This window comes from Orcinus orca, chromosome 4 (genome assembly GCF_937001465.1).
Source record: "Orcinus orca chromosome 4, mOrcOrc1.1, whole genome shotgun sequence".
NCBI lineage: Eukaryota > Metazoa > Chordata > Mammalia > Artiodactyla > Delphinidae > Orcinus > Orcinus orca.
The window spans coordinates 3,960,645-3,986,371 of NC_064562.1; the positions used below are offsets into that span (position 1 = coordinate 3,960,645).

At 37.2% G+C, this 25,727-nt stretch overlaps 1 protein-coding gene across 5 annotated transcripts in view; it reads left to right on the forward strand.

Annotated features, from left to right (window-relative positions):
- The window catches only part of GRIA2 (glutamate ionotropic receptor AMPA type subunit 2), a 156,188-nt gene that overhangs the window by 122,745 nt on the left and 7,716 nt on the right, over positions 1-25,727 (forward strand). The window lies entirely within an intron of this gene.

Genomic DNA, 25,727 nt, shown 5'->3' on the forward strand with positions numbered 1-25,727 from the left:
CTTATTACAGAATATTGAGTAGAGTTCCCTGTGCTATACAGTAGGTCTTTGTTGGTTGTCTATCTTATATATAGTAGAGAGTAGAGTGTATGTTAATCCCAACCTCCTAATTTATCCCACCTGCCCTTTCCCCTTTGGTAACCATAAGTTTGTTTTCTATGTCTGTTTTTAACCTTGACTTTACCCTGCTCCCTCCCCTACCGCTATACTTAGCACTATGTCTATCCTTTTGTTTGATTCCTGACTCCTTCGGAGAAAAACACTTTGTTGCTAAGAAATCTAGTTTTAAAAAAAAATTGATTGTCTTTTTGGAACAAAATTGAAGCAAAGTATAGTTAAATTTAGGTGATTATTTTTAAAAGAAAAGGATGTGGTACTTCGTTTTATGTTAAAGCATGACTTCCATCTATCTTACATAATTTACAGTTGAAAACTCACTTTCCAATCCGTTATGTTAATTCTAAGTCAGGAAACAGATTGTGTTCATATGTGGAAATTCCAAACTTTCTGTTAAACCCTCCAAGAAAAGGCTAACAAAGGCCTTCAACTTCTTGACTTTTAAAATGGGAATCATAATTACAACGTGTCTATTAAATGTATTTTAGTTTTAAAAGATCTGTGGCCTTATTATGGTCTCTGTTTATGGGCACCAGTCCAGAGGCTGATGTTGGTATAACTTTCTTTCATTATACTATTATCTCTCTATAAGAACTCATTCTATTAAAACACTTAAATATAGCAGATAAACTTTGGTATTGACATTAAGCCAAACACGGAGCATATGATGATCTCTGATAGTCCATCTTTGGGTGTGCCTAACTTTGAGTGAGATCCAGGCCAGTTTACTTCTGCATTAGGATTTAGGACTTTCAACTTCCAGTTGAAGTAGTAGACTGTAATTTGAAGACTGTCTCCTTCTGCATTGCCACTGGTCTCTTTTCCAAATAACATCAGTTGTGCTCCAGATATCACGGGAGAAAAAGTGGTGTTGTCAGACGGCTGACAACAGAAAATAACTTGGCTGTACGTGGGGTGGGCAGGACCTTGACTCTTCCACTAGGTACCGCGACGTAAGCTGAGAGCGTGGTCCATCTGTCAGCGGGTACTTTGACTTTGATGCTGCGTATGAATGTTGTAATGCAGATTTGTTACTAATGACAATTTACTGCTACTTCTGAAAATAGTTGCAATACTCTTAATATAACACAGTGCTCTAGCCTGATCATAACAGTGGACCTATTAAAATAGATTAGAATATCGCATGATTCTCAATTAGAAGTGTAGTTTGAAACATTTTTAAATTGTTTGTGTCCCGATAGGTCTTGCTTCTATTTTACTGGTATATTTTATTGGTATTCCACGCTCTTGAAGTAAATGAGCCCTGAGAATGAGGCAGAGACTTGTTAGATCATATGGTTTACTTAGTGCTCCTTATATTGACGGAAATAACCTTAATTGTTTCCAGACACTGTCTGTTGAGAGTTACTCTCGTTAGCTTGTTTGGACAACGAGAGGACCAACTGTGCTCAGCAACTGCACTTTCAGGATCTCAGAGCTTTTCAGTGTACCTGAACTCGATCATAGAAACACGCGCCTTAATCAGCGGGATGCCAAGATTTCCTGATTAGAATATGCAAATTCCCCAGGAGACAGGGTGAGAAGGCTGTGTGACTCTGGGCAAAGGATGCCGCTACTCTTGTGTTTCAGCTCAGTAACACCATGGAGACCATGGTCCCCATGTGCAGCGCACACACACACTCACACACACACACATGCACGCGTGCACACACGCTGACATATCTGTGGGGTGCCATGCGCCTATATAGGATTGTGGTGCTTTCCTTCCCTAGCATAATAGAGAAGTGATGTGAGTATTTAGGCAACCTGATAACCTTTATGCGTATAGTTTCCCAAAGCAGTTTCTTATGCGTCATCTCTGAATCTCACAGTATTTCTGTCTGATAGTTGGGGCGATCACTTTTGTTTGCATGTTGTGCGTTATTAAATTTAAGCTCGGATACATGTGAGGACTTGACCAAATTCCAGCAGATAACAAGTGTGCTGAGGACTTTTACTCCTAAAGAGTGCTTTCCGTACACTGTTTTTCCTTCCTTCCTCCGGATTTACTTTGCTGCTCTCCTGCTGTGTTTCGGTCACCTCCGTGTTGGCGTATGTCATGTTAGAGGATTATAATGGTGGAAATCCAGACAGGGCCTCACAGTTCCTCTCAATATACCTTCAGAAGGAATTGTTGATGCATGACCTTGGCTAGGTCTCAGTGCTATAGCATAGCAGTCAGCTACTCCTTATCTAGAGAAGGAAGGTGTGGGCTCAAAAGTACTTAAAAGCCACACTGTTCATTCTGTTTGTACCAGTGAAGGGAGGCTAATGGAAGAGCACACATCGCCAAAGTGAATAGGAGCATGCCTGTTAATCCCACCATTAAAACATGGCATGGCTGTGATTTGGGAAAGTATGTACAAAAGGTATGTTTCTTTAAAAGTTGGGTTAAATAAAAAGGTGCTGCTAAATTGAGTAAGTTTGAATAGTTTTTCTAACTGTATTAATGTTGGATAATTGGGTACCACGGTGACAATAGCGAGGGCAATCTTAATTGTGCTTCTGACTCTCTGAGGTGTTTCCAGAGATACTCTGGCTTGCAGCAGTAGCCATCGCATCTCATACCTTTCCCCACAGAGTTTATTGCTTTAGTATATGGAAATTGAGTAACAAATTCCTTTTTGTAAAAAAAAGAATTTCTCTTATAGAGCGTTATTCTAAACGTATTGGATGAGCTGAAGCTAATTCATAGATATTATAAAGGCAAAATATAATTGATTTTCATTTTTCCCCTTAAAACCTAGGTTATATTCTACAATCTGTCTATTAGCAGTAGTCTGGTTGAATTTCTAAGCTTACGGTGGAAAGAGGCGCAAAGGAAATGCTCCTTGCTTCTGTTCCTAAAATTAACATTCACCACACACTTGGGTCGTCCTCTGTCTCAACTGTCCTCTAACCTCAGGGGCGTTTGGGGCTCCTGGAAGGTGGGTGCAGGACAGGGTGAGTGATGGGAGATTGACCATCGTGGTGCCTGATCCTCCAGGAGTGGGGATGCAGAGGGAGTGGGCTGGCCCCAGACTGAGGACAGGTACTGTGCTTTTTGTTCTCTGGCCGTCTCTTATATTTAATACTTACTCTAATGCCTGAGACAGCTCATTACACGTGGAAGACACAACTTTTACCAGTTGCTAATACTTAACGTTCTAACAGTTACCTTATGTTTCCTAATATGGCTTCATTTGGCGTTACTGATAGTTTTTTGTTTCTTATGCTGTTTATGAAGAGGGGTTTTATCATTTATATTATTATAAACTTTCTACTATCACAGTGTCTATCAGAAAGTCAACTTTCTGATTTTATCACAGCAGGAGCTTTGGATTTAGCCATTGGAGAAACTGATTGGAGAAGGTGGTCACTGTCTGAATTTTAAAGATGTATAACTAACTAAAAGATGGAAAAATAACTGGTTTAAGACCATTTAGAGATTAAAGGGCCAGTTTTAAAACAGAATTCGGAGTTCTGAGAGCCTAGTCTTTTGTCCCAGTATTAACTAATGATACATTAATGATAATTAACTAAAGATACATCTTTGAAGGGATGAAAGCATCTTATATCAAATTATAAGAAGAATATTTCATCTCATTTATAGGAATCTGTTTTGTCATCGTTAGGATGATAATTACTCAATTTAAATCTAAAGATTTTTTAAATCAGATTTCAGGTACATAATTTAATAATTATGGGTTATATTAATTTTTTTTTTTTTTTTTTTAGCGATACGCGGGCCTCTCACTGTTGTGGCCTCTCCCGTTGCGGAGCACAGGCTCCGGACGCGCAGGCCCAGCGGCCATGGCTCACGGGCCCAGCCGCTCCGCGGCATGCGGGATCCTCCCGGACCGGGGCACGAACCCGCGTCCCCTGCATCGGCAGGTGGACTCTCAACCACTGCGCCACCAGGGAAGCCCTATGTTAATATTTTTTTAGGGAAGTCAGCGTGTGTGCATTAGTTTTAGAATTCCAATTTAAGCTGTAAATTTTCTAATTTAAAAATCTATATGTTCTTTAAGTGATCATCGGTAAAACAAATATGAATGGAATATTTACTTTGTTGTGCTAGAGAGAGGAAATAGGGGACAATCTTGTAACCAACAAGAGGTGTGAGGAAATAGAGCCTGCATCTTCCTTTTCCAGAGTTTTCTGCTCTCGGAACCTGTGTACATCCTCATATAGAGTGAAAGGTAAAGTCTGACTCGTTTTGGAGCTGCTGTTCTTGCCTAATTATAGCGCCACTGTAACACACCTATAATTAAGAAAGAATTAGGCTATCAATTATACACCACTAATTTTAGACGTTCACATTTTGATAATTTCTTCTCTCAATAAAAGAGGACAGATCTTGAATTAGATGAGCAGAAGATGATTTTGTAAGAACTATGTGCATTATTTTCCTACAGAAACTTAGATGTGGGGAATAGAAAATGGCTTTATAAATAAACCTACCATTGGCCTGTCAATCCATGAAACAGAAGTATTAACTTGCGAAAAGGAAGTACTTCATGCCTCTCCTAAATCCCCACACTGCAATCTGTTTATCTTACTCTGTGTGTCTCTGAGTAAGTGGTCTCCTTTAATTATGCTGGCGTTGGAAGGAAGAGATTCTAAAATATGGTCAAAATAAAGGTATTCCCCTTCTCATTAAGTGAAGTTAATTATGCCGTTCTCAGAAGATTGATTTAGTCAGATAAGAATCCATATTGTTGTTATCCAGCATTGTAGACTTTTCACAGAGTTTCCAGAGAGTATAAATGATAGATAAATACATAGTATTAATGCAGGTGTGCCTTACCTGACTGAAAAGACTGGTTTGAAATTTTCCTTTACCATATAATAACCACAAATACAAGAGAATTACAACAATTTATCCTTTTAAAGGCAGCAACCTTTTTTTTTCAATTCCTTCTCTAGCATAAGATACACTTATTTACGTTAATATATAAAATATTGATTGCAATATATTTGTAAATAAAAATGTTTTAGCCATTATAGCAGCTTCTGTATAGAGCTGCATTAAGTGCGCTACATTTTGTTCCACTTACTGCTTGTGTTTAGCAATAATGCAAGCATGATTTCCTTACTGGTATTTTATAGAACAGATTTCACTAATTTGTGGTGGTTCTCCATACTTATTTATTTCTGGTATAGCTAAAGATCTTTCTGCCATAGTTTCCTATATATCACCTATTTCTGTGTGGGTAGAAATATGTATATATACCTAGCTTTGTATATATAAATGTACAAATACATACACATATTTCTTAACTTTATATACATGAATACATATACATACATATATTATATCTTTCAAATATTATGGAGATGAAGTGGGTATAGTTGACTATATGTATGTTACTAATATCAAAATAGACCCTTTCAGTCATGCTTAACTCTTTAAATAGTTTCTAAAGCACTCAGTACTAAATCAACGCTGAATGTGAATAAATTAGGAACAAACAGCACTACGTGGATATGTTCTAAGTCACTCTGGTGCAGTTAGTCATATTATTACAGATTTTTCTTCCTTAGTTTTCTGGGGAGCTTGATTAGTCATGAAAGTCTGCACAGCTGACAATTCTGCATGTCCAAGACTTCTCTAGATAATCCAGGACAAGTTCAAATCATTTGCTCCCTGCTTGGCAGTTTTCTTTCTCTGGCATTTTAAATGTTCTCACCATTCCACACAGCATCTGAGGACAGTCTTGCTTTTTTTTTTTTTTTTCTTAGTGATCATATTTTTAATGCAGTATGACGTATAAAGTGCACAGATCTTAAGTGACAGCTCAATGAATTTTTACATATATATGCACCCATATAACCATCACTTAGATCAAGATGAGGCTCCCAGTTCATACTCAAACGTAGCCACTCTTCTGACTTCTGTCACAAAAGTATTCTACTTTTGTCTGTTCTTGACCTTCCTGTAAATGGAATTATACACTCCTTAGTCTTCGTGTCTGGTTTTATTTGATCATCATAATGTCTGTGAAATTCACTTATGTTGTTGCATGTAACAATAACAATAGTTTGCTCTTTTTTTATTACTCTGTAGTATTCCATCATATAAGTATATTATAATTGATCCATTCTACCATTGGTGGACATTTGGGCTGTGTATAATTTTTGGCTTTTATGTGTAAAGCTGCCATGAACATTCCTGTACACATCTTTCAGTGCACACATGCACTCATTTCTCTTGGGTTTATACATAAGAATAAAACTACTAAATTATAGGATGGATGCATATTTAGCTGTGGAAGATATTGCCAAATAGTTTTCAATAGTGCTTGTAACAATTTAAACTCCCAGCAACAATGTATGAGAGTTCCAGTTGCTCTACCTCCTCAGAAGTACTAGGTACCATGAGCCTTATTAGTTTTAGCCATTCTGGCAAGTGTGTATTTCATCCATTATGGTGAGAGTGTATTTTACTGTGGTTTTAATATGCATCTATCTGAGAAGTAATGATATATGGAATATCTTTTTATATCTTTATTAACCATTTGGAAATCTTCACTTGTTAAGTGCCTGTTCAAGTCACTTGTTAATATTTATTGGGTTGTCTGTCTTTTTCCTATTGATTTGCTGGGCTTCTTTAAATTTTAATGAAATGAGGTTTTGGTCTGATGTATTATTATACACACCTTCTCTTTGGTTTGCTTTTCCACTTTCCAAATGGTGACCTTTGAAGACCAGAAAGCACTAATTTTTATGAAGTCCAATATACCAATCTTTTCTTTTATGGTTAAGGATTTTTGTGTCCTGTTTAATAAATCTTCGCCCCAATATTATGAAGATGTTCTTCTACTAAAAGCTTGTTTTGCCATTCACATTAGGCATACAATCCGTCTAGCACTGATATTTGATATGGTGTGAGACAGTAGCCAAAGTTCATTTATTTCTTTGTTAACAACTTTATTGGAGTTTAATTGCTTTACAGTGGTGTGTCAGTTTCTGCTGTATAACAAAGTGAATTAGCTATACGTATACATACATCCCCATATCCCCTCCCTCTTGCGTCTCCCTCTCACCCTCCCTATCCCACCCCTCTAGGTGGTCACAAAGCACCGAACTGATCTCCCTGTGCTATGCGGCTGCTTCCCACTAGCTATCTATTTTACATTTAGTAGTGTATATATGTCCATGTCACTCTCTCACTTCATCCCAGCTTGCCCTTCCCCCTCCCCGTGTCCCCAAGTCCATTCTCTACATCTGTGTCTTTATTCCTGTCCCGCCCCTAGGTCCGTGAGAAACATTTTTTTTTTTAGATTCCATATATATGTGTCAGCATACAGTATTTGTTTTTTCTCTTTCTGACTTACTTCACTCTGTATGACAGACTCTAGGTCAATCCACTTCTCTACAAATAACTCAATTTCATTTCTTTTTATCGCTGAGTAATACTCCATTGTATATATGTGCCACATCTTTATCCATTCATCTGTCGATGGACACTTAGGTTGCTTCCATGTCCTGGCTATTGTAAATAGGGCTGCAATGAACATTGTGGTACATGACTCTTTTTGATTTATGGTTTTCTCAGGGTATGAGCCCAGTAGTGGGATTGCTGGGTCATATGGTAGTTCTGTTTTTAGTTTTTTAAGGAACCTCCATACTGTTCTCCATAGTGACTGTATCAATTTACATTCCCACCAACAGTGCAAGAGGGTTCCCTTTTCTCCACACCCTCTCCAGCATTTATTGTGTTTGTAGATTTTTTGATGATGGCCACTCTGACCGGTGTGAGATGATACGTCATTGTGGTTTTGATTTACATTTCTCTAATAATTAGTGATGTTGAGCGTCTTTTCATGTGCCTCTTGCCCATCTGTATGACTTCCTTGGTGAAATGTCTATTTAGGTCTTCCCCCCACTTTTTAACTGGATTGTTTGTTTTTTTGATATTGAGCTCCATGAGCTGTTTGTATATTTTGGAGATTAGCCCTTTGTCTGTTGTTTCACTGGCAAATATTTTCTCCCATTGTGACTGTTGTCTTTTCGTCTTGTTTATGGTTTCCTTTGCTGTGCAAAAAAGCTTTTAAGTTTCATTAGGTCCCATTTGTTAATTTTTGTTTTTATTTTTATTGAAGTATATGCAATTAATATGCAGAAATCTGTTATTTTTCTCTTCACTAATAACAAACTGTCAGAGAAATTAAGAAAAAAATTTACAATTGTACCAGTAACCAGTAATAATAAAATACCTGGGAATAAATTTAACCACGGAGGTAAGGGTTGTCTTTTTGTCTTGTTTATGGTTTCCTTTGCTCTGCAAAAGCTTTTAAGTTTAATTAAGTCCCATTTGTTTATTTTTGTTTTTATTTCCGTTATTCTAGGAGGTGGGTCAAAAAAGATCTTGCTGTGGTTTATGTCAAAGAGTGTTCTTCCTATGTTTTCCTCTAAGAGTTTTATAGTGTCTGGTCTTACATTTAATTCTTTAATCCATTTGGAGTTTATTTTTGTGTATGGTGTTAGGGAGTGTTCTAATTTCATTCTTTTACATGTAGCTGTCCAGTTTTCCCAGCACCACTTATTGAAGAGGCTGTCTTTTCTCCATTGTATATTCTTGCCTCTTTTTTCAAAAATAAGGTGACCGTATGTTTGTGGGTTTATCTCTGGGCATTCTATCCTGTACCACTGATCTATATTTCTGTTTTTGTGCCAGTACCATACTGTCTTGATTACTGTAGCTTTGTGGTGTAGTTTGAAGTCATGGAGCCTGATTCCTCCAACTCCATTTTTCTTTCTCAAGATTGCTTTGGCTATTCAGGGTCTTTTGTGTTTCCATAGAAATTGTAAAATGTTTTGTTCTGATTCTGTGAAGAATGCCATTGGTAGTTTGATAGGGATTGTATTGAATCTGTAGATTGCTTTGGGTAGTATAGTCATTTTCACAATGTTGATTCTTCCAATCCAAGAACATGGTATATCTCTTTATCTGTTTGTATCATCTTTAATTTCTTTCATCAGTTTCATAGTTTTCTGCATATGGGTCTTTTGTCTTCTTAGGTAGGCTTATTCCTAGGTATTTCATTCTTTTTGTTGCAACGGTAAATGGGAGTGTTTCCTTAATTTCTCTTTCAGATTTTTCATCATTAGTGTATCAGAATGCATGAGATTTCTGTGCATTAATTTTGTATTCTGCAAATTTACCAAATTCATTGATTAGCTCTAGTAGTTTTCTGGTAGCATCTTTAGGATTCTCTATGTATAGTATCATGTCATCTGTAAATGACATGTAAATGTGTTGTTCATTATTGTTTGTTTGCTCTTTAGTTCTTCTAGGTCCTTGTTAAACGTTTCTTGTATTTTCTCCATTCAATTTCCAAGATTTTGGATCATCTTTACTATCATTATTCTGAATGCTTTTTCAGGTAGACTGCCTGTTTCCTCTTCATTTGTTAGGTCTGGTGGGTTTTTACCTTGCTCCTTCATGTGCTGTGTGTTTCTCTGTCTTCTCATTTTGCTTAACTTACTGTGTTTGGGGTCTCCTTTTTGCAGGCTGCACGTTCGTAGTTCCCGTTGTTTTTGGTGTCTTCCCCCAGTGGGTGGGATTGGTTCAGTGGTTTGTGTAAAATTCCTGGTGGAGGGACTGGTGCCTGTGCTCTGGTGGGTGGGGCTGTATCTTGTCCTTCTTGTGGGCAGGGCTCCAGCCAGTGGTGTGTTTTGGTGTGTGTGTGAACTTAGTATGATGTTAGGCAACCTCTCTGCTAATGGGTGGGGTTGTGTTCCTATCTTGCTTGGTGTTTGGCATGGGGCCTCAAGCCCTGGAACTTGCTGGCCTTTGGGTGGAGCTGGGTCATAGTGTTGAGGCAAAGATCTCTGGGAGAGTTCTCGCTGATTGATATTATGTGGGGCTGGGAGGTTTCTAGTGGTCCAGTGTCCTGGACTCGGCCCTCCCACCTCAGATGCTCAGGCCCAACACCTGGCTGGAGCACTAAGATCCTGCCAGCCACATGGCTCATAATAAAAGGAAGAAAGAAAAAAAAAAAAAACACAAGAAACAAAGGCAGAACCCTAAGACAAATGGTAAAAGCAAACCTAAACAGACAAAATCCTAGAAAGAAGCACACACATACTCACAAAAAGGGGAAAAGGAAGGAAAAAAAAAAAAAAGATATAGAGCAACCAAACCAATAAAGAAATCCACAATGATAATAAGTACTAAAGACTAATCTAAGATAAACATAAAACCAGAAAAACATTCAACACAGAAAGCAAACCCCAAGTCTACAGTTGCTCCCAAAGTCCACCTCCTCAATTTGGGATGATTCATTGTCTATTCAGGTATTCCACAGATGCAGGTACATCACGTTGATTGTGGAGCTTTAATCCGCTGCTCCTGAGGCTGCTGGGAGAGATTTCCCTTTCTCTTCATTGTTCACACAGCTCCCTCCCAGAGATGCAGGTCCCGTCCCTATTCTTTTGTCTCTGTTTTTCCTTTTTCTTTTGCCCTACCCATGTACATGGGGGGTTTCTTGCCTTTTGGGAGGTCTGAGGTCTTCTGCCAGCGTTCAGTAGGTGTTCTGTAGGAGTTGTTCCACTTGTAGGTTTATTTTCGATGTATTTGTGAGGAGGGAGGTTATCTCAATGTCTTTACTCTTCTGCCATCTTGAAGGTCCCCCCAGTACTGAATTCTTAAAGACTTAAGGCTACTTAACTCTTTAAGCTAAGCTTAAGCTGCCTGGGGTATGTCTGTGTTCTATCATTTCAGCTGAGATGGCTGGTTTAACAGTGAAAGAAACGTCTAAATTTTATAAGACTTGGCCATTTCCTTTAAAATCAGTTTAAAGACCTTGCATTTCATTAAGTGGTTTCCAAATTCAGAGATAAATGTATGAGAGACCATACTGAATGGTCCTTTGTGGGATCAAAGTGCTGTGGAAGGAAAAAGAAAAGGGTATGTCTGCTTGCTGAGTTATGATTATTGTGGAACGTGGTAGCTTCTCTGAGAATAACTACGTCATTTTGGTCCTTGTCCTCTTTCCATGGCCGTTCTCAGCAAATATCTGTGTCCATCTGGTCATTTCATTTAGAGATCACCGTGTGACTCAAAGGAGAGATGAGAACTCACATTATCCACTGGAAGGATAATCTGACGCTTACCAAATTACAGGAGGCTTTCTGTCATCGTCCATATTAAAGAGAAAATGCTCCCGTGCTCCTTTCACATTACCATCAGGTCATGAGCATAATTATTCCAGCCAAAAAGGTTCAAACAATAGATGAAATTTGAGATTAGTCTCTCATCTCAAAACTCTTCTAAAATTGCTGTTTAGATGTGTAGGAGAAGATGAATATCGGTATAAACCTCTGCAAGTACTTTAGATGACTTAGTGTTCAATTCACTTTATTCTTGTGTTTAAGTAAAAGAGTCATCGTGCCTGTCTTTATTGGCTATTTTGCACTAGTTGCCATGGTAACAGATGCAGTCAAAGAGTACTGTAGAGAATAGAAATAGAATTTTGTGATCATTGAAATATACTGGAATCAAAATCTGAACTAAATATAAATATTGTTGATAAAATTTTGAGAATTCCTTAATTAGACTTTCGATATTTGAAGGAAAACTTGATATAATTCACACTTCACATTTCCATCATATAATTTTGCTCTATATCATATTGAGGGATGATCAAAAACAAGGTGCTAGTGAAGGTGGCTACTTATGTTCACAGGGAAATGAGATTTTAGAAAAAAAAAAAGGCAGTTGGGGAAATCAAGCAATGTCAGATATGGCCAGGGTCCCCAAAAGTGATATTTAAGATTGCATCTGAGGAAACAAAGGGCCAAGGGGGTGATGTCAGAAGGTAGTGGGCAAACCCAGACCCTCTTTCCCCCCAGGGACCCTGACTCAGCAGCAATACATTGACTGATTCTCTTTGTGAGAAACCAGTTAAGAGGCTCCTGCAAACCAAGTGAGTGTGAAACCAGCCATGTCAAACCTTGTGGGAAAATTCACGGCCTCGCTGGCTGTAGTTACCTGGCGCAGCATACCACCATCGGGAAAAGCTCTTGGCTTTTCTCTCTAGGGAGAGAAAGAGAAGACTTGACTGTATTTTCAGGTTCTGAATTTTCAAAGGAACTGGGTTCTGTCTTGCCTGAAATGGCACCAGGTTGGGGGCTGCTGAGAATAAAGGTGAAGGTTTGGCCCAGCATGCACTCACCACAGACCCTCCCTTCCAGCTCAGTGTGGGAAAACTGGGGGAAAACCCCCAACTCCCAGCTTCCCTTTGGGAAGGAAGGAGCAAGTTGGAGTGTAGTTCCATTACTTTGGCTTTTCGAGGGGCTGGTTTCTGACTTGCCTGCTTCAGAGCACTGTTGGGACCTGGCATATGCTAGATGTCTGGGGGCTGCTGAGAATGGGAGGGAGCTAATTGTTTGTTGCTGCTTCAGAGACCTGTGGTCCACCCGAAAAAAGCCAGTACAGCTGGGTGGCCACTCCTTTGTGGGGGGTAGGACAAAAGTGGCATGTGCCTGCAATGTTCTGGCCTTTTGTGGGGTACCTTGGGGACTGCCTCTGTCTTGCCTGACTTGGGCCCAGCATACTTTATAAGCCTGGGGTCCACTGAGAATAAAAAAGAGCTCGGAGGCTTATTCTAGCTGTAGAGAACCTGCAATACTACAGACAGACACCAAAGGAGCAAGAGATTATGAGCTTTGGAAAAAAGATACTGGCAAATCCTTCTAATTGGGAGTTCACACACACAACTCCAAAGAAAACACATCCACAGAAAATGTCTGAGAGGCCTGTAGAATATGAAACCCGGCTGACTGGTGAAGGTCTATCCCTATACAAAGTGGGTCCATAAAGACTGGGAGAGGGGGCTGTTTTTTAAAATGCACAGATCCCAGCATAAACTTACAAAACACTGAAAAACAACCACAGAAAAATGTGTCGAAGGAAAAAAAATTAATCTCCATAAACCAACCTAAAAAATGGAGATACATGGATTACCTGACAAAGAATTCAAAATAACTGTTAAAAAATGCTCAAAGAGCTCAGGAAAATGATGCATGAACAAACTGAGAATATTAATGAAGAGGTAAAGAATATAAAGAAAAGAACCAAACAAATTTTGGAGGAGAAGACTACAATGACAGAGTTAAAAATTCACTAAAGGGATTTAACATCAGACTTGATCAAGCAGAAGAAAGAATCAGAAAACTCAAGACAAGTCATTTGAAAATATCCAGAGGATCAATAAAAAACAAAGAATGGGGCTTCCCTGGTGGCTCAGTGGTTGAGAGTCTGCCTGCCGATGCAGGGGACACGGGTTCATGCCCCGGTCCGGGAGGATCCCACATGCCGTGGAGTGGCTGGGCCCGTGAGCCATGGCCGCTGAGCCTGCGCGTCCGGAGCCTGTGCTCCGCAACGGGAGAGGCCACAACAGTGAGAGGCCCGTGGTAAAAAAAAAAACCACAAAAACAAAGAATGAAAAATGTGAAGAAAGCCTAAGGGGCTTATGGAATACTGTCAAGGGGATCAATAAACACATTATGGGAGTTTCAGAAGGAGAAGAGAGAGAGAAAGGGTCAGAAAGCTTATTTAAAGAAATAATGGTCAAAATTGTTTCTAAATCTAGGGGTGGGGTGGGGGTGGACGTCCAGATGCATGAAACACAGAGCATCTTAAATAGGAGGAACTCAAAATAAGTTTACAATGAAAAACGTTACAATCAAATTGTCAGATATCAAAGGCAAGGAATTTTGAAAACAGCAAGAGAAGTGTGCCTTGTCACATACACATGAGCACCCATAAGACTCCTAGTAGATTTGTCAGCAGAAACCTTGTAGGTCAGAGGGAGTGAGAGGATGTATTCAAACAGCTGAAAGAAAAAAAAAATAAATACTGTCAACCAGAATGATATATCTTCTTCAAAAATTAAGGAGAAATAAGACGTTCCCAGATAAACTAAATCTGAGAGAAATTATCAATACTATACCTGCCTTGCAGGAAATATTAAAGGAGGTCCTTCTTGTTAAAGTGAAAGGATGCTAGACAGAAACCAAAAGCATATGTAAGTACAAAGCTCACTGGTAAAGGTATGTATGTAGATAAATAGACAATACTAAAATGCCGTAACAGTGATGTGTAAGTCTCTTTTAATTCTGGTATAGAGGTTAAAATATAAAAGTATAAAAATAACTATACACATATGTTAATGGATACACAATATAAAAAATAATTTGTGGCATCTGTAACATACAGTGTGAGGGGGGAAGTAAAAGAGTAGAGAATAATTAAGAAGAAAATAGAAAAGATTCAAATAAAATTACAAATAAAAGGGAAGACATTATAACTAATGCCTCAGAAATTTAAAAATAAATGAGACTACTGTGAAAGAGTATATGCCAAAAAACTGGATAACCTAGAAGAAATGGATAAATTTCTAGAAACATACAATCTACTAAGTTCGTATCATGAAGAAAAAGAAAATCTGAATAGACCTATACTGGTAAGGAAAGTGAATCAGTAATCAAAAAACTCGCAATAAAGAAAAGCAAGTGACCAGACAGCTTCACTGGAGAATTTTACCAAACATTTAAAGAAGAATTAATGACAATTGTCAAATTCCTGCAAAAAATAGAAGAGGAGGGAACACTTCCAAACTCATTTTACAAGGCCAGAAATGCCAGACAAAGACACTACAAGAAAAGAAAACTACAGGCAAATATCCCAGATAAATATAGATGCAAAAATCCTCAGCAAAATAATAGCAAACCAAATTCAACAGAAAGTTAAATGGATCATACACCATGACCAAGTGGTATTAATCTTTGAGATGCAAAGATGTTTCAGCCTATGGAAATCAATCAGTGTGATATTATCACAATAATAGAATAAAGAATAAAAATCACATCATCATCTCAGTAGATGCAGAAAAAGCATTTGAAGTAATTGAACACACTTTCATGATATAAGCATTCAATAAACTAGGAATAGAAAGAAATTACCTCAACATAATGAAGTCCATATATGAACCCCATGGCTGACATCATACTCAGTGTTGAAACTGAAACATTTTCTTCTAAATTAGTAGCAAGACAAGGATGCCTACTCTTATCACCTTTATTCAACATAGTACTGAAAGTTCTAGCCAGAGAAATTAGGCAAGAAAAAGAAATAAAAGGCACCCAAATTGGAAAATAAGTAAAATTATCTCTGTTCACAGATGACTTGATCTTATATATAGAAAACTCAAAGAATTCCACAAAAAACTTTTAGAAATTTAGTAAATTTGCAGGATACAAAATCAATATACAAATACCAGTTGCATTTCTATACACTAACAATGAACAATCTGAAAAGAAAATTTTAGAAAAGTCCCATTTACAACAGCATCAAAAAGAATAAAATATAATACTTAAGAATAAACTTATTCAAGGAGGTAAAAGACTTGTATGCTGAAAACTCCAAAAGATTGCTGAAAGAAATTAAAGACGACACAATAAATGGAAAGACATCCCTTGTTCATGGATTAAAAGACTTAATATTGTAAAATGTCCATACTACACAAAGTGATCTAAAGATTCAGTGCAGTCCCTATCAAAATCAAATCATTTTTTTTTTGCAGAAATAGAAAAACATTCCTAAAATTCATATGGAAATACAAAGAATCAGAAATAGCTAAACCAGTCTTGACAAACAAGAACACAGCTGGAAGCCTTACACTCTCTGACTTCAAAACATTTTAGAAAGGTATAGTAATCAAAACATTATGGCACTGGCATAAAGACACATTTATAGGCCAGTGGAACAGAAGAGAGATCCCAGAAATAAACCCATGAATATACGTTTAAGTGAACTTTGACAAAGGCATCAAGACTCCACAGTGGGGAAACGATAGCGTTGAGATAACTGGGAGGATCCCACATGCCGCGGACCAACGAGGCCCATGAGCCACAACTACTGAGCCTGCGCGTCTGGAGCCTGTGCTCCGTAGCGGGAGAGGCCGCGATAGTGAGAGGCCCGCGCACCGCGATGAAGAATGGCCCCCGCTCGCCGCAACTAGAGAAAGCCCTCGCACAGAAACGAAGACCCAAGACAGCCATAAATAAATAAATAAATAAATAAATAAATAAATAAATAAAGGAGTTCTTTAAAAAAAAAAAAAAATTGCAAACCCTTTTAGATTAGAATGGTGGGCCAACAGAACCCAAATTTGCCCGTAATTGCCTACATCTTTTAATTGCCTTTAAAAGCCCACAATTAAAACGCTCTATTCTTGTTGTTGAGGTTAAGGAAGTTCAATCGACGTGTTTTAGGAGCAAGTCCCACATTGAATAAAAAGTTATTTCTGATCCTTGGTAATCTCAGACGGCCTCAGCATTCTCGTCTTTAACTGTAGGGCTTGGGTTATAAACTACCTCTCAAACTCTGTTTGCCTTTGAAAGAGTATGACATTTGTGAAGAATTAACCCTTCAAGCCATTCTTGAGTGTGCATTGTGAAGGTTGACTTACGACTTTTCTTAACATCCAATTTCACTTTGTTGCAGTTTTCACTGTTACAGTTTTTAGCAAGATCTTTGGAACTAAAACTTCCCTCCTAAGTATTTTCATATACTGGTCCTAATTCTGACTTTAGTAATTGCTTTCATTTTCATAATACAGATGTATCAAATACATGAAAATAACTATCATCTCTTCCTTAAATTTTCCCATCACCCAGCCTAAGAATTCTGAATTGTGTTTTCAAACCCTTCATTCTATATCTTTACCTTTTAAATGTAGGTTTCTCAGTGTTATTCTTTTTTTTTTTTTTTTTCGTTCCCACCATGTGGCTTGTAGGATCTTGGTTCCCCGACCAGGGATTAAACCTGGGCCCTCGGCAGTGAGAATGTTGAGTCCTAACCACTGGACAGCCAGGGAATTCCCAGTATTATTCTTAAAGTGTGGTGTCTAGACATGGTATGTGACTTTTTCTAACTAGAAAGGATTTTAGCCAGACTGACAATTCAGATTTCAGACCAACTTCAACCTGAACGCTTGTGTTCTTTGGCAACATAGTGTTTACATTTTAGTTTTTTAAAAGGAGGGAAAAAAACAAAGAATGCCTTTAGCTAGAGAATGACTCTCCAGTTACTACAGTCACATTTCCTCCTTAGCCTTCAGGGTATTTGAAGTTACAGCTCTGTTACCTAGACTTGATTCTATTTAAAACCCTCAAGTCTATTAGCTTTTGTGGTAACTGTAGCATACTAATAGCTTGCCCTAAAAGTGCTGCTTACCGAAAACCTGGGTGATTTTAGGGTGAATTTTGGTTAGCCTCATTTCTTTCATTCTGTGTGTATGCGGTTGATTGAAACCACGTGCCAGATATTCTCTTCATCCTTGTTAAATTTTACCTTGGATTTTGGCTTATTTGCCCAAGCCCATAAAATTGAAATATTGATTCTGTTATCTATTATATAAATATCTGAAACTTTGAAGCATTTGTCATTTATGTATTCATCCAAATTGACTAAAACGCTGAACACAGTAGGGCTATGTATGGAATCAGTGCTATAACAAAAGTTTCCCTTCAGCACAGTATTTGCATGTTAATTAATAACCAATACTCTTTGGGTGCGACTGATATTTTAATTATAAACCCATCTAATTCTGGTAACCGTAACTCTCCATTTAATCCAGAAGGATAATATGAGCTATTTTGTCAAACATTGATGATACTCAAGATATCTGTTCACTATAGACCTTAAATGGGTTCATTGAGTAACCCTATTAAAAATAAAAGACGTGACCATAGGGGACCACTTGCCCTTCCCCTTGCTTTATCAATTCACATTATATGCCTGTGTGCACATACGGGTAATAAATAAGATTTATTAGTAGAACACTTTAGTACTGACATTTACCATTTGTAAGGGAATGAAAATGTATGGAAATACCAATTACATTTTAAAATTTAAAGACATCATTTTCCAAGCAGAAAATAATCAGAAGGATATGATTCTATTAATAATATATGCATTCACCTGACTCTATTTTTCACATTTGAAAGTAATTTCAAAATGCCAACGAGAACACTGAGGCATAACTTAGCTTTGCTTTGGGTTGATTAAAATGCTGCCACAAATCCAATTTAGTTAAGCCTCCGTTTACTTTTTAATAAATTATACAGAAATATATAACTGAATTTCTCTAAATTTTATAATATTGTCAAGTGATTTGTTTCTTCTTAATAAAACATTGCTTATCTGAATACTACTCTTCAGTATTTTTCTGATTTAGTGCATATACACATGTATTGAAGATTTGAGTATCCAGACCGTAGTCTTGGTGCTTCTGGGGCTGACAAACTATGCTAATTTGGACAAGTTCTTTAATCTCTCTGAGTCTTTGCTTCTAAAATAAAGGGCTTGGAATACAGCAAGTGATTTTTAAGGTCCATTCCAGTGCTAATCCTTTGAAAATTTTAAGCTGTTAAAAATCCTTTTAGTTAGATGCTTTCATAAATACTTGTTCAGTTTTTAAGAAACTGAGAAATTGCTAGAAATATAGTTTAATGTGAATCTTGTTAATATTATTGGAGAATTAGTTTTATTTAAAATGACATATTACCCACATAGAAAAATCCTCACGAAATCAAACAAATCAAACTACACTTCTGTAAAGTATTTTATTAAATGCAATCATTTATAAATAGGTAATTATTGCATTTTAATAAGAAAGAGAAAAACATACTGTGAGACTTCATATAAAATGTTCATAATTACTTCAGACATCTGATTTTAATGATTCTAAAAATATTTCCCACTGACTTGACTCGCGACTTCAAGGAATTGACAATTTCTGAATATAAATTTTTCTTTTATTTTAAATCCAAGAAGTTATAGTGTTAAACATCAAGTTTTACTAAAACTAAGCGAGCAAAGGAATGTCTAAGAAAATATTCATATTGACTTTATTCAAATGTTTCCTATTTTTTTTTACTTGAAGCAGATGGTGTGGTTTTTGATTGTATTAAAAAATCAATATATGAGCAAAAACTCATGTTTTTCAGCTAAAGGATGGGTAAGAAGTGTTAAGTTGATAGAATTAAATTCTCTAAAAATATTTATTTGTATGACACAACTTGTTAATTTTCCCTTCCCCCTTAATTTGCAGGGACCATTTCTGTAGCTGCAGTTTTTTGTTTTTTGGGTTTTTTTTCCATCAGGGAAAGTAATGCGCTTCTTTTTAAATTTAAAGAAAAACCTAAAAAATAGTCTTACTTTTATGACATAAACTTTCATTAGCAAAACTGATTTAAAAAGACTCAGGAGAGGTCTAGGGATTTTATCATACATGACAATTATACTTAACAAGCTGAACACTTTCTAGGTTTTCTCGTTTTTTTTTTTTTTCCTTTCATTTTTGTGTTGCTCTTGTTGGCAAATGAAGTGAAAAAGTAGTATCAAAGCTATGAAATAAGAGCCAAGTTTCAAAGCACTTGTTTTGTAAGAGTTTCACAAAAGTAATTTTATAATCTTTGATGTTTAAATACCATTCATATTTAATATACATAGTAAAGAAAACTATAGAAAGATGAAGTTTTCCAAGTCAGTATTATATAATTTAGCTTCATCCAGAGAGATACGGGGATGTGAAGACTTCTAGTGATGTACAACACAGAAGGTGACAAGAGACACTCAGTTCAAAATATTAAGATTTCCTCGATTCAGTTTGACTGTATGTTGTTTATGTTGGAAATTACATCTGAATAGAAGATGAACGACAGATACACTCTACTCGGGGGGAAACTTACTACAGAAAATTAAAATTCCAGGGTATGCTTGTGGATTTTTAAAATTTTGATCTCAAATAAGTGACTATAACTCAGAAGCACAGACAAATTTGTGTAGGGATGGCATACTTGTAAACAGCAAAGAATAACAGAATGAAACCTATGTGGAATTTCTTTTTTTTCTTTTGGCTTTTAATTATTTTTATTGGAATACAATTGATTTACTTTATAATTTGCTTTATAACTGTGTTAGTTTCTGCCGTACAAAGAAGTGATTAAGCTCTATGTATACATAGGCCCCCTCCCTCTTGGACCTCCCTCCCACCCCCTCCCATCCCACCCACCTAGGTCATCACAGAGCACCGAGCTGAGCCTCCTGTGCTATATAGCGGGTTCCCACTAGCTATATCTGTTTTACACATGGTAGTGTATACATGTCAATCCTAATCTCTCAATTCATCCCACCCTCCCCTTCCCCCGCTGTGTCCACATGTCCGTTCTCTACATCTACATCTCTATTCCTGCCCTGCAACTAGGTTCATCTGTACCACTTTTCTAGATTCCACATATACGCGTTAATATACAATATTTGTTTTTCTCTTTCTGACTTACTTCACTCTGTATGATAGACTCTAGGTCCATCCACATCTCTACAAATTACCTATTTCTTTTCTTTATATGGCTGAGTAATATTGGTATATATGTACTACGTCTTCTTTATCCATCCTTCTGTCGATGGACTTTTAGGTTGCTTCTGTGTCTTGGCTATTGTAAATAGTGCTCCAATGAACATTGGGGTGCATGCATCTTTTTGAATTATGGTTTTCTCAGGGAGATATCACCTCACACCGGTCAGAATGGCCATCATCAAAATATCTACAAACAATAAGTGCTGGAGAGGGTGTGGAGAAAGGGGACCCTCTTGCACTGTTGGTGGGAATGTGAATTGATACAGCCACTATGGAGAACAGTATGGAGGTTCCTTAAAAAACTAAAAATAGAATTACCATATGATCCAGCAATCCCACTACTGTGGAATTCTTTTTTGCCTGATAAAAGTAGTTGTTTCCAGGAACAGTGTGAATTTCTGCTGACATCTAGAATGAAGCGATGGGCCCTGCTATGAGTTCCACAGGAATGCTAAAGAATCAGGAAAAATGATGAAATTGTAAAAGGAAGGGCAATTCTCTTTTGTCTTAAATACACATTTTTATAGAATGTCAACCAAATGGCTTAGAAAATATAGGTTATTTATTCACAAGTTATGAATGACTCTAATCTTCACATTCAGGCGGCTCTAGGTCAAGGTGTTTCACCCACAGATAGAATTACCTTCTTATTAGTTGTTATACTATCTCAGACATTATAATTTTCCTAGAAAGAAAAGAGAGGTTTTCTTGAGAAGTGTCTCTATTAATGTTCAAATTGAAAGTGAGATCTAAAAAGTATTATAATGGGGAGTGGGGCTCCAACAACTTTATAAACTTACCCCTGGGCTAAAGTCATATCAGCCATTCAGGAATCTCTGTTTAGAACCTTTGGACGTCATTCGTATTTGGAAATCATTTAGAACTCCCATGCTAGCAAAAAATGTTCTGCTGACATTGTGAGAAGGTATTCGATATTTTATTAGAAAGTAGTGGGTAAATAAGGTTTTTTTGTTTTTGTTTTTTTGTTTGCTTTGTTTTTTTTTTTTAGAAAGTGAACTGTGTAAGAGTTAATAGAGTAAGCAGTAAGGAATGTCTACCAGGCAGCACCAGTATTTTCTTAACTCTTGAAAACATGTATATGTTTCATAAGGATAATAATCATTTCCTTTAAAAAGTTGCTTTTTCCCAACAGGGAAATGGCTTATTTAGCTGGTAGAGAAATTAATGCCTGTATTACTGTATATGAGGAAAAAATAAAATTAAATTACAATGACTGTTGGTTTCTTTCACAAGAAAAGAAGCCATTGTTTTCTTAGATATAATTATCTCGGGTGTGTTTACTTTATATAGAACTTTTCCCCAACGGTACTAGACAATGGGTATATTTTCTCTCTAAGGAAATATTAAAATTATTTCCTGTGAAATACTAGTCCAATTGATATCCCTATGACTAATGTCATATCAAAGTATGGGAAGGGAATTGAACAGCCATGTTCAAAGAGCCTTGACTCCTTAAGAAACACAAGGTAATCAGTGTTGTCTTGACCAAGCTGTGATTTATCTCCTCTTAACAAAGTGTCACTTATCTCGTCATCAAAATGTGATGGCAGATGCCATCCTGAAGAAGTTCACTTCATTTTATCATACTTCCTGAAAGAGCAGTTTCCTTGATTTAATATGTAAACTTAGAAAATACAGTGTTTCTTGGCTTAGCTGTGGTGGAGACTTAGACTTGCAGAGAGGTAGGAAAGGAGATCGTAATAATACTGAGAAAGACTTAGACCTTTTACCTAGGGCTATCTTGGAAACAGACACTGGAGGCCAGCGCCCCAGCCCTTCATTTTCCTTCTTCATCGCATCAATGTCTTCTCTCAGGACAAGAACTCAGACTAGTGTTACAAATGACGGAAAAGTATGTGGTTTACTTAAAAGGTCAGAATGGTTTGCTTGTGCCCCCTCTTCTACTGTGCTGAAACATGCTCAGATTTAGACACTGCTTAGGAGGGTAGCCTGGCGCTCATTTTTGAAGTCCGCACAAAGAGGCTGATTGAATCCATTTGATCAGTATGTGACTTGCATTTTTCAGAAAGTTGCCCAAATTTTCTGGATGCTTTTGATGTAGAATAATGTCTGTAATTTGAATTGCTGAAATACAGAATATTAATAGGAAGTTCTATTTTTTGTGCATGGGATTATTATTAACCCGGGGAAAAAATCCCTGTTTTTTTGGTTTTTTTTTTTTCATTTTAGTCTATTTGTAAATATATTCTAAGAAACAAGTGGTCAAGAGGCTGAAGACTGTAGTGTGCTTTCCAGTGTATCAGACCATCAGCTTGCAGATTGGGTGAAATGAAACATTGTCACTTAAACTGTCTTGGCAATAAAATCATGATAAATTATCATTCAGGCTCTTGGATGGGAGCCTAGGGGAGAATTTCACTTTGCCTTTGGATTGCTTTCCTGGAGGTTACTTTTTTGATTGCTGTGGTTTTGGAGAACAGGATTTCTAGGCATCACCTATTTAGTTACTTAGTTCAGACTAACAACTTTTCTGATATTGTCAATAGAAATTAAACACAAATCCCTTGAACTGTCTCTCACTACAAAATGTAGTCTGATTTTTCCTATTCTTTCTTTGAAGGCAGCTAGAAAGTTCAAATCAATAAATGCCTTGTCCTAATGGGTGATAGTTTTCAACATAACAGAATTGTATTGTTGGTGAATTACTGTACTTGCACACCTTTGGCCAGATCTGTTCAGACAAATATTGTTGAACAGATATGGTTATGAATGCATTTCACTAACTTTGTTAAGAAAGTAAACAGTGAACTAACACCTGGGAGACAAATGGATTAACCCATTGTGAAAAAAATGTATAACTTTCAAAAATTCCGACCTATGAAAAAATTCCTTTTAGTTTTATGCAAATCAGCAATGCGTATTTTCAGATCTTAGATAATTTGTAGATTTTATTAATCCACAATTCTATCATAAACTCCTGCTCAGTTTAAATGCCATGTTATAATATGTGTGAAGCCTGATTATTAACAGTGACTGATTTAACTTAATAGAAGCTTGTACTTTGTAGATCTAGATTGACATGTCAGAACTTGCTTATCTTCCAAGTGAGACAAAAACCACTAAGACAGGGATCGAGTAACTTAATCAAAACACTATATAGCTGTGTGCATTTTGTTCCTAGATTGCTTGTTAAAAGCCTTTACTCTTTAGAAAGAATATTCTATTCATACGTTGAGAAATATATTGAAACTAATGAGAAAGCAGTTATGAATGAAATAGGACATTTTTCTTCACTTAGTGAATATTTGCTTTGACATGACTCACGTCATTTAAATGTCCTCTCAAAACTGTAGTCTTTAAAGAGAAGTTATCTTGAGTTTAATTTGTATTTTTCCTTTTACTTCGTTGCTAGTTTTTGGATTTTCTCTGAAGAGCAGCCATATTTATGAAACATTTTATGTAATATTTTAATGATCCAAAATTGATATTTCACACTTGGAATAATTGACATATTTCATGGATGATTTTATTTCAAAAATTGTGTAACTTCATTTTGAAATCTATCAGCCTATGATTTTGTTCCAAAACATTTTGATATTGTTACCAAACTGAGGTTCAGCTGCTCGCCACTCAAAAGCCAATAGTTAGAGAGGCAAGTGTTGGTAGTAAGAAAACTGCTTTAATCAGAAAAGCCAGCAACCCGGTGAGAAGGTGGACTCTTGTCCTGAAACCAACTCCGAAGATTCTGCTCAGTCATGATAGGTTTTCAAGGGGAAAATGGGGAAAGAATCGCAGTGAATTATCGAGGCAGGAGGTTGGGTTCTGCTTCATCCTTCATGGCGTGCAGGCTGGCTGACGTTCTTCCAACGTTATCTTGCCCGTGTGACCTGCCTGCAGGATTGCTTAGGGCAGCTGTTGGGGGTGGAGAGCTACTCATTTTTACCTGCTGAATTCTTCATTCTTCCTCCTTTTAAACTAGGAAAAGAATCAACACGTTGGGCAAGGCGTGGTGTACATTCAGGAGAGCATAAGTCAGGAGTTAAGTTACATTGCTTAGTGATCTCATTCCTATAATTAGGTTTTTAAGGTTAGAGGGGGACAGAAATGGGGAAATGGGAAATGGGCAAAGAGCTGCTTTCAATTCCCCACCGTCAATCATCATTCCATTTCTATGGGATCAGGGGCGAAGGTCCATCTTCTGTCACTTCTTCATGCTGACGTGGGGCGCTGTATTCTCAGAGTGGAGGATGTTGACATGGGTCCGTAGCATCTCTTTGCTGACAATTTTAGTTGCTCCTTTATAGAACAAACTACAATTATTTTGATGCCCACAAAGACATAGATTATTATGAGCAGTCGTGTTAACCCCCTTCTCTTGAGGCCAGTTCTCGGAATTGTGCTGGCCGTAGACTCAGTACTGCTCAAGTTGGAGGAGCTTATGTCATGGCTGCAGTCTGGCTTTTTCCCGCTGGTGGCAGTTACAGTATCTGTGAAACAACTCAGGAAGGTGCATCAGACAGTGAGTCTGTGACTCTGTTGTCCTGATCGTTAACTGCTCGAGGCCACTCTTTGTGACTCAGGGAGGCCTGGGAGACTTCAACTTTTCTAAGACCAGAGGCAGGAGACGTGCAGGGGCCTTTGTACTTGGCAGTGGGTTGGGGCGATGAGCTACAGGGTTCTGCTGGGTTCCAATATCACTTGTTTTTTGTGGGAATTCACATTACCAAAAGATCTTGAAGTTTAATAATATTTCATGATATATACTCAGAGACAAATATTGTATCAGCTTCCAATTTGGTAGAGAACATGAGGGCAGAATATAGGAGAATACAACAATATAAATGTCTTCTCCAGTAGGCAAAGAGGCAGATAAATAAAAGATGGTCTTATTCTTTCTAACCAATTCCAGAATTTTCACTTAGCCTACATTAATTATGAGCGTATATGTGCAAGATATTGTGCCATTCACTATGGTCACAAGGTTAGCATTTCCCTAGTTGGCGTCCTCATGGAGCTTTCAGTGAACCTCATAGATGTATTTTCATGACAGAGAGGAAGCCTGATTGACTAGGTAATGAAGTTTTAAATCTATAATCTCAAGAAGGGGCATTGTTTAGAAATAGAAATAGGTTTAAGAGTGGTTTAGGTACATTATTAAAGGATCGACATATTATGAATGGGTAAGAAACTTTTATAAATTTGGGGTGAAAA